The sequence below is a fragment of the Balaenoptera physalus genome (genome assembly GCF_965194825.1).
Source record: "Balaenoptera physalus genome assembly, chromosome: 18".
Taxonomy (NCBI): Eukaryota; Metazoa; Chordata; class Mammalia; order Artiodactyla; family Balaenopteridae; genus Balaenoptera; species Balaenoptera physalus.
Genome location: NC_138899.1, coordinates 39,882,404 through 39,898,959, shown reverse-complemented (window position 1 = coordinate 39,898,959; position 16,556 = coordinate 39,882,404). Strand labels below are relative to the sequence as shown.

General features: G+C 36.6%; 1 long non-coding RNA gene across 1 annotated transcript in view; it reads left to right on the top strand.

The window, feature by feature from the left end:
* The first annotated feature begins 930 nt into the window (after positions 1-930).
* The window catches only part of LOC309647485, a 185,384-nt gene continuing 169,758 nt past the window's right edge, over positions 931-16,556 (top strand). Inside the window, exon 1 of the long non-coding RNA XR_014256074.1 lies at positions 931-947. This is a non-coding gene — a long non-coding RNA (uncharacterized lncRNA). The remainder of the gene's footprint in view (positions 948-16,556) is intronic.

The following is a 16,556-nucleotide window of genomic DNA, read 5'->3' as shown; positions in this document are numbered from 1 at the left end:
TTTTCTGTGTTGCACAGTTAAATTTCTCAGAAAAGATCTAATTTAACCATCTAACTTCATTATAGTTATTCAGGTAGAACCTTAATTTTAAGCTTCTTCATACAAAACTTATTGACCTAAATATTGGTTTTCTTTGAAACAGTTTCTTACATAGCGCCTATCAGATGTTTCTCAGAAGACCAGTCACATAAAAACAAACATGATCCTCTATACTTAAGGAATTCTTTAGGTTCACTACTGAGAGCAGAGATCACAATCAGCGACCACATCTCAAAAAAAAAAAAAAAAAACAGCAGTCATAGCTCTTGGCAATTATAGTCTTATAAGACTTAATATTACCTGACTTCCCTGTAGTCCAGTGGTTAAGACTCTACATTCCCACTGCAGGGGGCCCGGGTTCTGTCCCTGGTCAGAGAACTAAGATCTCGAGCGGCATGCCAAAAGACAATATTACCAAGGTAATATCTGTTAGGCCTTAGAGTAGAATATATATATTGGAAACAAAGAAATGTAAGGGAATTTTCAAGGGCTAAACATACAATAAAAGAATCATATGACATATAATATTTTTAGAAAAAATAACCCTGAATAATTAATGCCCAAGAATTCTGTATGCTCTTGTTATATCTACATTTCTTTCTAACTTATCTTAAATTTATCATTTATTTGTCTAATGCTCTACCTCACCTTGAATATGTACTCATACTTTTCAATTGACAACGACTTTTCTCTTGCTTTTATAACCTAAAGAGATCCTTGGAACCATAGATTATGTTGGATCCAGGAATAAAATCCCACTGGGGAGGGGGTCTGGGCAAGATGGCGAAAGAGTAACATGCGGAGATCACCTTCCTTCCCACAGATATATTAGAAATACATCTACACGTGAAACTGTTCCTACAGAACACCCACTGAACGTTGGCAGAAGACGTCAGACCTCCCAAAAGGCAAGAAACTCCCCACATACCTGGGTAGGGCAAAAGAAAAAAGAAATAACAGAGACAAAAGAATAGGGACGGGACCTGCACCAGTGGGAGGGAGCTGTGAAGGAGGAAAGGTTTCCACGCACTAGGAAGCCCCTTCGTGGGCGGAGACTGCGGGTAGCAGAGGGGGTAAGCTTCGGAGCCACAGAGGAGAGTGCAGCCACAGGGGTGCGGAGGGCAAAACGGAGAGATTCCCACACAGAGGAGCAGTGCTGAGCAGCACTCACCAGCCCGAAAGGCTTGTCTGCTAACCCGCCGGGGCGGGCGGGGGCTGGGAGCTGAGGCTTGGGCTTCGGTCGGATCGCAGGGAGAAGACTGGGGTTGGCACGGTGAACACAGCCTGAAGGGGTTAGCGCACCACAGCTAGCTGGGAGGGAGTCCGGGAAAAAGTCTGCAGCTGCTGAAGAGGCAAGAGACTTTCTTGCCTCTTTGTTTCTTGGTGTGCAAGGAGAGGGGATTCAGAGAGCCACCTAAACGAGCTCCAGAGATGGGCGCGAGCCGTGGCTATCAGCGCAGACCCCAGAGACGGGCATGAGATGCTAAGGCTGCTGCTGCCGCCACCAAGAACACTGTGTGCCAGCACAGGTCACTATTCACACCGCCCCTCCTGGGAGCCTGTGCAGCCTGCCACGGCCAGGCTCCCGTGATCCAGGGACAACTTCCCCAGGAGAACGCACGGTGCGCCTCAGGCGGGTGCAATGTCATGCTGGGCTCTGCCACCGCAGGCTCGCCCCACATCCGTAACCCTCTCTCCCACCATCCTGAGTGAGCCAGAGTCCCCGAAGCAGCTGCTCCTTTAACCCCGTTCTGTCTGAGCGAAGAACAGATGCCCTCAGGCGACCTACATGCAGAGGCGGGTCCAAATCCAAAGCTGAACACTGGGAGCTGTACAAACAAAGAAGAGAAAGGGAAATTTCTCCCAGCAGCCTCAGAAGCAGTGGATTAAAGTTCCACAAACAAGTTGATGTACCTGCATCTGTTGAATACCTGAATAGACAACGAATCATCCCAAATTCAGGAGGTGGAATTTGGGAGCAGGATATATTAATTTTTCCCCTTTTCCTTTTTTTGTGAGTGTATATGTGTATGCTTCTGGGTCAGATTTTGTCTGTATAGCTTTGCTTTCACCATTTGTCCTAGGGTTCGGTCCATCCGTTTTTTTTTTGTTTTTTTTTTTTTACTTAAAAAATATTTTTTCTTAATAAATGATTTCTTAATAATTTTTTCCTAATTTTCTATTTTTAAAAATTAAAAAAAAATTCTCAATAAGTTTTTTCATACTTTTTATTTTAAAAAATTAAAAATTCTTTTGCTTAATAAATTTTTTCTTAATAATTTTTTGGTTATTTTTTATTATAAAAAATTAATAAATTTATTTTAAAAAATTTAAAAAAAGTTTTGTCTTAAAAATTTTTTTCTTAACAATTTTTTTTCTTAGTTTTTATTATAATAGCTTTATTTTATTTTATTTTATCCTCTTCCTTTCTTTCTTTCTATTTTTTCTCCCTTTTATTCTGAGCCGTGTGGATGAAAGGCTCTTGGTGCTCCAGCCAGGCATCAGGGCTGTGCCTCTGAGGTGGGAGAGCCAACTTCAGGACACTGGTCAACAAAAGACCTCCCAGCTCCTCATAATACTAAACGGTGAAAATCTCTGAGATCTCCATCTCAACATCAAGACCCAGCTTCACTCAATGACCAGCAAGCTACAGTGCTGGACACCCTATGCAAATCAACTAGCAAGACAGGAACACAGCCCCATCCATTAACAGAGAGGCTGCCTAAAATCATAATAAGGCCACAGACACCCCAAAACACACCACCAGACGTGGACCTGCCCACCAGAAAAACAAGATACAGCCTCATCCACCAGAACACAGGCACTAGTCCCCTCCACCAGGAGGCCTACACAATGCACTGAACCAACCTTAGCCACTGGGGACAGATACCAAAAACAACGGGAACTACGAACCAGCAGCCTGCAAAAAGGAGACACCAAACACAGTAAGATAAGCAAAATGAGAAGACAGAAAAACTCACTGCAGATGAAGGAGCAAGGTCAAAACACACCAGACCTAACAAATGAAGAGGAAATAGGTAGTCTACCTGAAAAAGAATTCAGAATAATGATAGTAAGGATGATCCAAAATCTTGGAAATAGAATAGACAAAATGCAAGAAACATTTAACAAGGATGTAAAAGAACTAAAGAGGAACGAAGCAATGATGAAAATCACAATAAATGAAATTAAAAATACTCTAGAGGGGATCAATAGCAGAATAACTGAGGCAGAAGAAAGGATAAGTGACCTGGAAGATAAAATAATGGAAATAACTACTGCAGAGCAGAATAAAGAAAAAAGAATGAAAAGAACTGAGGACAGTCTCAGAGACCTCTGGGACAACATTAACTGCACCAACATTCAAATTATAGGGTTCCCAGAAGAAGAGAAAAAGAAAAGGACTGAGAAAATATTTGAAGAGATTATAGTTGAAAACTTCCCTAATATGGGAAAGGAAATAGTTAATCAAGTCCTGGAAGCAAAGAGAGTCCCATACAGGATAAATCCAAGGAGAAAAACGCCAAGACACATATTAATCAAACTATCAAAAATTAAATATAAAGAAAACATATTAAAAGCAGCAAGGGAAAAATAACAAATAACACACAAGGGAACCCCCATAAGGCTAACAGCTGATCTTTCAGCAGAAACTCTGCAAGCCAGAAGGGAGTGGCAGAACACATTTAAAATGATGAAGAAAAAAAACCTGCAGCTAAGATTACTCTACCCAGCAAGGCTCTCATTCAGATTTGATGGAGAAATTAAAACCTTTACAGACAAGCAAAAGCTGAGAGAGTTCAACACCACCAAACCAGCTTTACAACAAATGCTAAAGGAACTTCTCTAGGCAAGAAACACAAGAGAAGGAAAACACCTACAATAACAAACCCAAAACATTTAAGAAAATGGGAATAGGAACATACATATTGATAATTACCTTAAATGTAAATGGATTAAATGCTCCCACCAAAACACACAGACTGGCTGAATGGATACAAAAACAAGAACCATCTATATGCTGTCTACAAGAGACCCACTTCAGACCTAGAGACACATACAGACGAAAGTGAGAGGATGGAAAAAGATATTCCATGCAAATGGAAACCAAAAGAAAGCTGGAGTAGCAATTCTCATATCAGACAAAATAGACTTTAAAATAAAGACTATTACAAGAGACAAAGAAGGACACTATATAATGATCAAGGGATCCATCGAATAGGAAGGTATAGCAGTTGTAAATATTTATGCACCCAACATAGGAGCACCTCAATACATAAGGCAAATACTAACAGCCATAAAAGGGGAAATTGACAGTAACACAATCATAGTAGGGGACTTTAACACCCCACTTTCACCAATGGACAGATCATCCAAAATGAAAATAAATAAGGAAACACAAGGTTTAAATGATACATTAAACAAGATAGACTTTGATATTTATAGGACATTCCACCCAAAAACAACTGAATACACATTTTTCTCAAGTGCTCATGGAACATTCTCCAGGATAGATCATATCTTGGGTCACAAATCAAGCCTTGGTAAATTTAAGAAAATTGAAATCATATCAAGTATCTTTTCCGACCACAATGCTATGAGACTAGATATCAATTAAAGGAAAAGATCTGTAAAAAATACAAACACATGGAGGCTACACAATACACTACTTAATAACGAAGTGATCATTGAAGAAATCAAAGGGGAAATCAAAAAATACCTAGAAACAAATGACAATGGAGACACGATGACCCAAACCTATGGGATGCAGCAAAAGCAGTTCTAAGAGGGAAGTTTATAGCAATACAAGCCTACATCAAGAAACACGAAACATCTCGAATACACAACCTAACCTTGCACCTAAAGCAATTAGAGAAAGAAGAACAAAAAAACCTCAAAGGTAGCAGAAGGAAAGAAATCATAAAGATCAGATCAGGAATAAATGAAAAAGAAATGAAGGAGACAATAGCAAAGATCAATAAAACTAAAAGCTGGTTCTTTGAGAAGATAAACAAAATTGATAAACCATTAGCCAGACTCATCAAGAGAAAAAGGGAGAAGACTCAAATCAATAGAATTAGAAATGAAAAAGGAGAAGTAACCACTGACACTGCAGAAATACAAACGATCATGAGAGATTACTACAAGCAAATCTATGCCAATAAAATGGACAACCTGGAAGAAATGGACAGATTCCTAGAAATGCACAACCTTCCAAGACTGAACCAGGAAGAAATAGAAAATATGAACAGACCAATCACAAGCACTGAAATTGAAACAGTGGTTAAAAATCTTCCAATAAACAAAAGCCCAGGACCAGATGGCTTCACAGGCAAATTCTATCCAACATTTAGAGAAGAGCTAACACCTAGCCTTCTCAAACTCTTCCACAATATTGCAGAGGGAGGAACACTACCCAACTCATTCTACGAGGCCACCATCACCCTGATACCAAAACCAGACAAAGATGTCACAAAGAAAGAAAACTACAGGCCAATATCACTGATGAACATAGATGCAAAAATCCTCAACAAAATACTAGCAAACAGAATCCAACAGCACATTAAAAGGATCATACACCATGATCAAGTGGAGTGTATCCCAGGAATGCAAGGATTCTTCAATATATGCAAATCAATCAATGTGATACATCATATTAACAAACTGAAGGAGAAAAACCATATGATCATCTCAATAGATGCAGAGAAAGCTTTCAACAAAATTCAACACCCATTTATGATAAAAGCCCTGCAGAAAGTAGGCATAGAGGGAACTTTCTTCAACATAATAAAGGCTATATATGACAAACCCACAGCCAACATTGTCCTCAAAGGTGAAAAACTGAAACCATTTCCACTGAGATCAGGAACAAGACAAGGTTGCCCACTCTCACCACCATTATTCAACATAGTTTTGGAAGTGTTAGCCACAGAAATCAGAGAAGAAAAAGAAATAAAAATAATCCAAATCGGAAAGGAAGAAATAAAGCTGTCACTGTTTGCAGATGACATGATACTATACATAGAGAATCCTAAAGATGCTACCAGAAAACTCCTAGAGCTAATCAATGAATTTGGCAAAGTAGCAGGATACAAAATTAATGCACAGGAATCTCTTGCATTCCTATACACTAATGATGAAAAATCTGAAAGTGAAATTAAGAAAACACTCCCATTTACCATTGCAACAAAAAGAATAAAATATCTAGGAACAAACCTACCTAAGGAGACAAAAGACCTGTATGCAGAAAATTATAAGACACTGATGAAAGAAATTAAAGATGATAGAAATAGATGGAGAGATATATCATGTTCTTGGATTGGAAGAATCAACATTGTGAAAATGACTCTACTACCTAAAGCAATCTACAGATTCAATGCAATCCCTATCAAACTACCACTGGCATTTTTCACAGAACTAGAACAAAAAAATTCACAATTTGTATGGAAACCCAAAAGACCCCGAATAGCCAAAGCAATCTTGAGAACGAAAAATGGAGGTGGAGGAATCAGGCTCCCTGACTTCAGACTATATTACAAAGCTACAGTAATCAAGACAGTTTGGTACTGGCACAAAAACAGACACATAGATCAATGGAACAGGATATAAAGCCCAGAGATAAACCCACGCACATATGGTCAACTTATCTTTGATAAAGGAGGCAAGCATATACAGTGGCGAAAAGACAGCCTCTTCAATAAGTGGTGCTGGGAAAACTGGACAGATACATGTAAAAGTATGAAATTAGAACACTCCCTGACACCATACACAAAAGTAAACTCAAAATGGATTAAAGACCTAAGTGTAAGGCCAGACACTATCAAACTGTTAGAGTAAAACATAGGCAGAACACTCTATGACATACATCACAGCAAGATCCTTTTTGACCCAGCTCCTAGAGAAATGGAAATAAAAACACAAATAAACAAATGGGACCTAATGAAACTTCAAAGCTTTTGCACAGCAAAGGAAACCATAAACAAGACCAAAAGACAACCCTCAGAATGGGAGAAAATATTTGCAAATGAAGCAACTGACAAAGGATTAATCTCCAAGATTTACAAGCAGCTCATGCAGCTCAATATCAAAAAACCAAACAACCCAATCCAAAAATGGGCAGAAGACCTAAATAGACATTTCTCCAAAGAAGATATACAGATGACCAACAGACACATGAAAGAATGCTCAACATCATTAATCATTAGAGAAATGCAAATCAAAACTACAATGAGATATCATCTCACACCCGTCAGAATGGCCATCATCAAAAATTCTAGAAACAATAAATGCTGGAGAGGGTGTGGAGAAAAGGGAACACTCTTGCACTGTTGGTGGGAATGTAAATTGATACAGCCACTATGGAGAACAGTATGGAGGTTCCTTAAAAAACTAAAAATAGAACTACCATATGACCCAGCAATCCCACTACTGGGCATATACCCTGAGAAAACCATAATTCAAAAAGAGTCATGTACCAAATGTTCATTGCAGGTCTATTTACAATAGCCAGGACATGGAAGCAACCTAAATGTCCATCATCGGATGAATGGATAAAGAAGATGTGGCACATATATACAATGGAATATTACTCAGCCATAAAAAGAAACGAAATGGTGGTATTTGTAGTGAGGTGGATGGAGTTAGAGTCTGTCATACAGAGTGAAGTAAGTCAGAAAGAGAAAAACAAATACAGTATGCTTACACATATATATGGAATCTAAGGAAAAAAAAAAAAAGAAGGTCATGAAGAACCTAGTGGCAAGACGGCAATAAAGACACAGACCTACTAGAGAACGGACTTGAGGATATGGGGAGGGGGATGGGTAAGATATGACAGGGTGAGAGAGTGGCATGGACATATATACACTACCAAATGTAAAATAGATAGCTAGTGGGAAGCAGCTGCATAGCACAGGGAGATCAGCTCAGTGCTTTGTGACCACCTAGAGGGGTGGGATAGGGAGGGTGGGAGGGAGGGAGATGCAAGAGGGAAGAGATATGGGAACATATGTATATGTATAACTGATTCACTTTGTTATAAAGCAGAAACTAACACACCATTGTAAAGCAATTATACTCCAATAAAGATGTTTAAAAATAAAATAAAATAAAATAAAAATGTTCAAAAAAAAAAAATCCCACTGGGTAACTCATGTTTATAAGTTCTAAAGTATACTTTATTAGCATATAAATTGAAAATAACAACTTTGATCAGGCTGTTTAATGAAAAACACCTCCTAGTACAACTGAAAAACTTTCCTTAATCCAGTTTGCTTAAAAAACAACAAAAACTGTATGTGATTACTGTAAAAAGTGACAGGGGACAGGAAATCAAAGTGATGGCTGAACCAATCAACCTTTAGGAAAAATCTTATGTTAATTCTGGCTGGATACACGTGTAGACAGAAACCCTTCCAATAATGTTCTTAATGTCAAGGTCTCTTGGGCAATAAAGACTTCCCTTTGATGAAGTCCATTAGGCAGCAGCCTTATTAAACACGGCACACACAATTAGCTCTGGGTGACTACCTCCAGGCTTCTCTCCTATGACAATACAATGAATCTTCATTTTTTTCAATAAAGGGTGATATGGCTTTGACCAAACCTAATTTCAATTTCCCTGAGTTAAAAATATTCCTAGAAAGCCATTTTTTGAGGCCCAACATCACATAAACTTTCTTTTATTTATCTTCTCATATGTGACATTTTCAGTCTATATGCAAATACAATAATTAAAGACAAATATTATGTCAAATTTCAGAAAAAAATTATTCAATGAATTCATATTGCTATTTATATTTTTATTCATTCATTTTGAGAGTATACATTAACTTAAGCAATAAATCTCAATTGAATTGAAAAGGACATATTGCTGTTATTGGCAACTGGATGACCAAGAAGAGAATACACACGTTACTGCATGTGAAAATATAGGGAAGCAAAGGGCATTGTATTCTACAGCAGCAACATAAAAATCTACCAGACAAATGAAGTAATACTATATAAAAATCTAAAGAAGTTTTGTGACTAAAAACCAAAATGTACTGTTTGAGAGAAAAATATGTACAATCATTTAAACACTAAAAAATAAAAAAAAAACAAAAAGTGTGTCAAGTAGTAATAATGGGAGATATCAGTTTTTCATGAACAGATAGTGATAATACTGCTAGTATAGCAGTAGAGAAAATATGACAGTTTCTTTTAACAAACTTCATTTAGAAATCCAAATAAAAGGAAAACATTATACCAGAGGTTCTTAAAAATGCTGTACTGCTTTCCTATTGTGGCTTTAACAAATTAGAACAAATTTTGTGGCTTAAAACAACATAAATTTTTTATCTTCCAGTTCTGGTAGTCAGAAATCCTCTGGAAATATGTCACACTGGCTAAAACTAAGATGTTAGCAGGGCTGTATGCACTTGTAGAGGCTCTGGGGTAGAATCCATTTCCTTACTTTTTCCAGTTCGTAAAATCTGCCTGCATTCTGTGGCTTGTGGCCCCCTTCCAATGCACTACAACACTTACCTGAAAAATGTTCAGGCTCTTTGCCATAGCCAATGATGTGGAATTTATTTTTTTTGTTGTTTTGTTTTTTTTGTTTGTTTTAAAGGATTGTTTTTTGTTGTTGGTTTTTTGCCATGTTGCACAGCATGTGGGATCTTAGTTCCCCGACCAGGGATCCAATCCGGGCCCTGGCAGTGAAAGCACCAAGCCCTAACCACTGGATGGCCAGGGAATTCCCTGGAATGGTTTCTATATCAATCCTACTTTGATTCAACTCATAGATCATATTCCAGTATTTCTTCTTAAGGAGGTTCTTGTTTGAAGGACAAGAATTACCACCTATTTTCTTGTAAAGAATAGAACATATTTTCTTACATATTCAGTTAATGATATTGGTTAAGATCTTCACTGTTCACAGTAAAAATTTTCTCCTAATTCCTATTTGACTTGTTTCCTTATAAGTCTCCTCTTTTATAAGAGTACAAGGCACCTTCACTTTAAGTCCATGATAGAGAGCATAACTTTTTTTGTTTGTTTGTTTGTTTGTGTTGGGTCTTCGTTTCCGTGCGAGGGCTCCCTCCAGTCGCGGCAAGCGGGGGCCACTCCTCATCGCGGTGCACGGGCCTCCCACCATCGTGACCTCTCTTTGTTGCGGAGCACAGGCTCCAGACGCGCAGGCTCAGTATTTGTGGTTCACGGGCCCAGCTGCTCCGCGGCATGTGGGATCTTCCCAGACCAGGACTCGAACCCGTGTCCCCTACATTAGCAGGCAGACTCCCAACCCCTGCGCCACCAGGGAAGCCCTGAGAGCATAACTTTTAATTAACTATATTGTAAGTTCTATCAGAAACCCAGTGGAGAAAAACAATATTTAAGATATACTTTAAAATCATGTTCACAAAGTTGGGTTCTAATCTTAGCCTTTGAACTTTGACTAAGAGTCATTAAATTAAAAAACGTGACTTCTTTATTTGTTCTGAAATCATTGTTGGAGGTACCATTTATTTCAAGGAGTAGCAAATTTTAAGCCTTAAGCCTGCAAATGTGTTTGGTATACATAAAAACATATTACTCTAACATTTGAATCCTTTTAGGTGGGACACTGTCCCTGTCTAAACAGAGCCATGACATCCAGCTATCTCAAAACAAGCCACTTTAAGCATCTGTGTTACCTGGCTGACTCTTGAAGGCATTTGTGTTTTCTTGCCCTTGTCTATCATATGCCTAAATGTTATTTCTCACATTGAATTGCTCCAAGCACTTGAGACTGCTATAACTTAGTCTTCACTAAAGACTGGTATTTTTTTTTTCTTACATCAGTGTGTTCCAAATGTTTATAGTATCATTAAAATTTTTTGACCAATCATGCCTAGACTATATTTATTTATGCTTTATTAACACTTTATTTCTTATTTTTATTAACACTGTATTAATATATTATGCATATCATAGAGCATGCACAAAATGGACATTAAAATATGGATGAGTTAAAAATATAAGTAGAAATGCTAATATTTTATAGTATCCCACTGTGAAGATCATTATTCTCGATATTATCTTTTCATTTCTTATATCTAGTGGCTGATGAGAAGCCCGGAGACAGTCGTGATGCCCAATGAAAGAAATTTTATTGACTTGATGTTGGCAATGTTGGTCTTTTGCTTGAATGATCATTTTCTCAAGACTTGTTTTTAATTTGTTAAAATGTTCCTTTTCGTATGTCTTTTTATCTTCTTTTTGAAAAGGAATGAAGTATTATAAAATAAGTATTCAGTACACTGAACAGAGTATTCACATATCTCAGAATATTGGAGCTCAAAGAACAATTAGATAAACACTATAATTGCACTGGGATGTAAAATAAGACATAAATTTAAGATTTTGTTCTCAAGGTCACATTCCTCTGTATTTATGTCACATCAAACTTAGTACAATATTTCTGATTTTCTTTAGAATTTCCAATTGGATCTTTATTCTTCAAATTGGCTGATACCTTAGGAATAATTTTTAAATGCACTCAAATTTGAAAAGACTGCATCTTTTTCAAAAGCTAATGGAAGTTTTGAAAGCGTTCCATTGAGGAAATAGAGATCTGCCCTTCTCATCACTTTCTAGGCCAAAATGTAATTTATTATAACCAAACAATTTAGTGGTTCTTCATTAGGCTTACATATCAGACCGTCATCGCAGGAGATTTTTTCAAACTCAAAATGCCAAGTCTTCTTCTAAGATGAGAATCACTTATAGGCTCTTGACGTGTGAAAAGAAAAAGAATGGGAAGGTACAGAAATGAAACTTTCTCAGAGCTATGCGTAGACATTTCTACTTAAGAACCAATTGAATACAGAAACCTGAGGTAATGACTAAAAGGAAAAAATTTAAATTAGTGAAATTTAAAACCTCACCCTTAATTAAAGCAACTATAAAAATTGACAGGCTTAGGTGTGCCATTCGATGTCACCAGAAGGTCAGAATGTGTGGTCTTTTATACATAAAGAGCCCTCTATTTTCATTCAGTAATTTCTGAACACTTAAATGGCTTTGATTTGATTTTACCATATCAAATCCTTAGTTGAATAATAAATTAGAAGTCAAATATATCTACAATAATCATTTTAAATGGGCCAAGATCTTATGAAATCTAAAATGTTACAGTAATATTGGTGTAAGACATAGTAAAACTTTAAATATGTGTAACCATAATGGGTCGTTACTGCATTTATAAACCTAGGTGATATGTTTGTTTTTCTAGAGACTTGGAACTTGGGCTAGACAACTAGGCCAATAAGCCCTTAATGCCTAAACAACATAATTGGTGATTCACAAAATGAGATATGGAAATGAAAATGAATAACAATAAAATTTTGAATTTTGTAATGTTCTTTTCATTTTCTAATCACTGTCAAAACAACGAAATATGATTGCACTGCTCTTACATGGATAAATAAATAAGAAATAGCTGGGGCTTCCCTGGTGGCGCAGTGGTTGAGAATCTGCCTGCCAATGCAGGGGACACGGGTTCGAGCCGTGGTCTGGGAAGATCCCACATGCCGCGGAGCAACTAGGCCCGTGAGCCACAACTACTGAGCCTGCGCGTCTGGAGCCTGTGCTCTGCAACGAGAGAGGCCGCGATAGTGAGAGGCCGCGCACCGCGATGAAGAGTGGCCCCCACTTGCTGCAACTAGAGAAAGCCCTTGCACAGAAACGAAGACCCAACACAGCCAAAAATAAATAAATAAATAAAAAAGAAATTAATATGTTAAAAAAAAAAAGAAATAGATAAATTGATGAATTTGGATTATTATGCCATTGCAAAAAATACTAAAATGATAAAAATTCATTTTCTTTATTTGGACAAATCTGGTAGTTATATTAAATATTCACTAGGGAATATTTTCAAAGTTTTATGGTGCCTTTTATGCTGCTACACATTCTGGTTTTGAGAGAAAGAATTGCCCTGGAGGAGAAAGTCTTCAGAAAGACCAAGAGAGGGAACACAAGGACTCAGGAAAAAAAAAACAAAAACAAAAGTTTGCCACTGCAGAGAATGATTAGCACAAGGAAAAGGAGGAGGAGACATCTGTTGGTGAAACGATTTTTAGAGATAATTAAGTGCATTCATCCAGAAATAACACATATTATACATCGTTTGCAAGCACACATGGCTTCACTAAAAACACAACAGACTTTGAAAGGTCCGCAAAAATAATCAGCGGCTTTGATCTGATGTCACCAGAATGTCAGTCTTCCCCGTGTGCCCCACCTCAGCCTTCCTAAACCCCTTTCATGCTCCATAATAGTTTTCACTGCAGGCTATGTTTACTATTTACAGAGGTAAGCTTTGTTGGGGAGTATTGTCAGAAAAGTGTAGCTTGGTCCTTGTGTTTCTTAAGTAGCTTAGATTAATATCCCATTTCAATCTCCTGAAATTTAATTGGATTTCTGGGCATCTCAAAGGTCCATATATAAAGAATATTAATGTTCCAAATAAATGGATGCAGATTTCTTTTAAGCACAGAATAAAGCAATTGACCTGACAGTAATGACTATTTTAAAGACAATAAAAATTAACCTCAGAAATAAAGTTTAGATTTTGCTTGATTTTTTTGCTTATTTAATCCTCTTACATAATATATGTATGCTTCATATCTCTGTATGTGATGCTTTCTTGTGCAGTTTTAGATACGTTCTATAAAGGGCTAAATGATAGGTGTTGAAATGTAGTTAAAGAAATATGAAAGAACAAGGTAAAATACATTTTTTAATTAGAGTTTACATATATCATTCACCATAAAAGAACACAAAAGATCATGCTTGGTTTTTAAATCTAAAAGAATTTGAAAGTTTTAGACCGAAAAGTATATATGTAAATAAAAATGGAAGACAGTGATTTCTTCTCATTAACTGAGATTAACCACAACAGTAAAGTGAACAGTATTTCCACATAAGTCATTTGGCATTAAAAGGTTTTCTAATGTAAGGCTCAGATGGATTTTTTGCTTTCCTATCTCAGTTTTGCTGCCAGTCTATATCTCCAGTCACTTCAGCATTTTTGAAAATCTCAGTGATTCTTTAAGAACTATCCATAATGCCATCTACTTTGAATTTCCTCTTAGTTAGATTGCTTTCAAGTCCACATCATTCCTCCTCCACAAAATAGAATGTTTGTAAATAACAAAAATATAATATTGCACATAATGGAAATCCCAAGGTAGGATGCTTCCATGATTGATAAATTTATCAGCCCAAATCAAGAATCCAATTTATCTGGATTCATCTTTTCAGTCTGTTATCATTACAGTGTTAGTGAACCTCATGATTCTAAGGTTTGTTTGTTCCAGGTATAGAAGGAAGATGACACCATTGAAAAGCCAAAAAGATGACAGGAGGCATGCCACTTCCTTACATTTCTTATTATGAGTGAGGACATTTTCCCCAGATGTATCGAGCATGGTCATATCTTGCAGGCTAGGATCATGTCACATGACCATTCACAAGCCTGTTTCTGGAAAGACAGAACAGAATTACCATGATTGCTTGGTCTTAGACAAATCAAGATCAACTAGCATATGGCTTTCTGCTACCTAAATAATAGAGGAGTTCAAATGGCAAAGACAAAGGGGATGTAGGTGATGCCACTGGATTAGCATCACAGTGTCTGATACACACTTTATTTATCCCACATCTATTGAAATAATCACTCTTCTCTTTGAACTATACCTATTTTTTAAGTCTTATATTCATTTATAGAATATAAGTAACTTTAAAGAAGAGACCACATCAGAAAGCTTTTTTTATTCCACATTTTGCTTGATGCAGTGGTTTAATTATAATAGGTAATCAATAAAACTCTTTTGAGTGAATGAATAAATTTATAAAGTTTTGTTTCTCTGGTGTATGGTTTTCATTCGCACAAGTTTATTCTTAGCTATGACTAAACAGATTTTTTTCTTGACTTGATAAAATGTTCCCGAAATATATTTTTGGAATGCTTGTTCCTGGGAAGAAAACCTTTTAGGTGTAGGAAAGGAAGTAGAAATACAATTTCCTTCTTATAAAAATCAAAGACATAGTTTTAAACTATTACTTTTATAAAATGAAGTACAGCAATATAAGCAAAGATGGAACTTGGTTCATTTTCATAATGTGCTCTCTAAATAAAGTAAATCTGAAATAATTTTAAATTAACTGCTTGATGCAATTTGGTGCAAAACTTTTCATAGATAATATAAACACCAAATGTTAGGGGATGACTTTTGAGTTCTGTCATTTATCATTAAACATAAAGGAAAATATGCTTGGAATAAACATGAATCTTATACTTTATATGTATTCTATTATAAAGAAATTCAAACACAGGTGACAAAAAAAATCTGGTACCTCCTTTTCATTCTCATTTCTACCATTCAGGCCCAGGTGTCATTTCTCTAACTTGGGACTTATACCCCAGCTGTCTGGCCTCTACTCCAGTCTAACAAAGAAAATTCCACTTCTTTGAAGTTTAATGCACAGATCCAGTCACATCAACTTCTGACTTGACATGTGCTGACTATCTGTTGTCTAGAAAATTGACTACAAACTCATTGGCCTGATAAACAAGCCTCTTCTTAAAATAGACTCAATTCAGTTTTTTATTCTTTTACTTTTTGATATTCACATACAACTCATTCTTTAGTCTAATTGTATATTCACAGTTTCCCAAAGACAATCTCTACTTCCTCCAACCGTCAACATTCTCACTTTTTTCAAGATTCATCTAAACTGTTTTACTTATTTGGGAAATCTTTCATTATATCTCTACTGTCATGTAATCTTTCCACCTGATTAATAAAATTTTGTTAATATTTCTTATAAGCCACAGTTATTATTGAATTGTGCACCCTCCCAACAAAAAAAGATATGTTGAAATCCTTACTCCCATTGCCTCAGAATGTGACGTTATTTGGATATAGTGTCTTTACAGATACAATTAAATTAAGATGAGATAATACTGGAGTAAGGTAGACCCCTAATTCAGTATGGCTGACATCCTTAGAAGGGAAGACACAGAAACACAAATGAAGACCAACGCAGAGACAGGAGTTATGTAACTGCAAGCAAAGGAACACAAAAGACTGCCATCAGAAGGGCAAGGAAGGATTCCCTTACAGGTTTCAGAGGAAATGTGGCCCTGCTAGCACCTTGATTTTAGACATCTCACCTCTAGAAATGTGAGAAAACAAAAGTCTGTTGTTTTAAGCCACCAGGTGTGTGGTACTTTGTTAAGGAAGCCTCAGGAAGCTTATACAGCCACTATATGAATTCCCTGTTTTGATATAGGTATTATACTGTAAAAATTATATGGATACCCCTTTCCTCCTTCTCTTTCCTCTACCTATCCTCTTATCTCAGCACACTACTCTAAACTTTACCCTCCTTTCATCATAAATCATATAAAGGCAAGCATTTTCTTTTATCTTAAAATGTGTTCATTATTTTTGAAACGCTTTCAGTGACTTAATAATTGTTGCCTA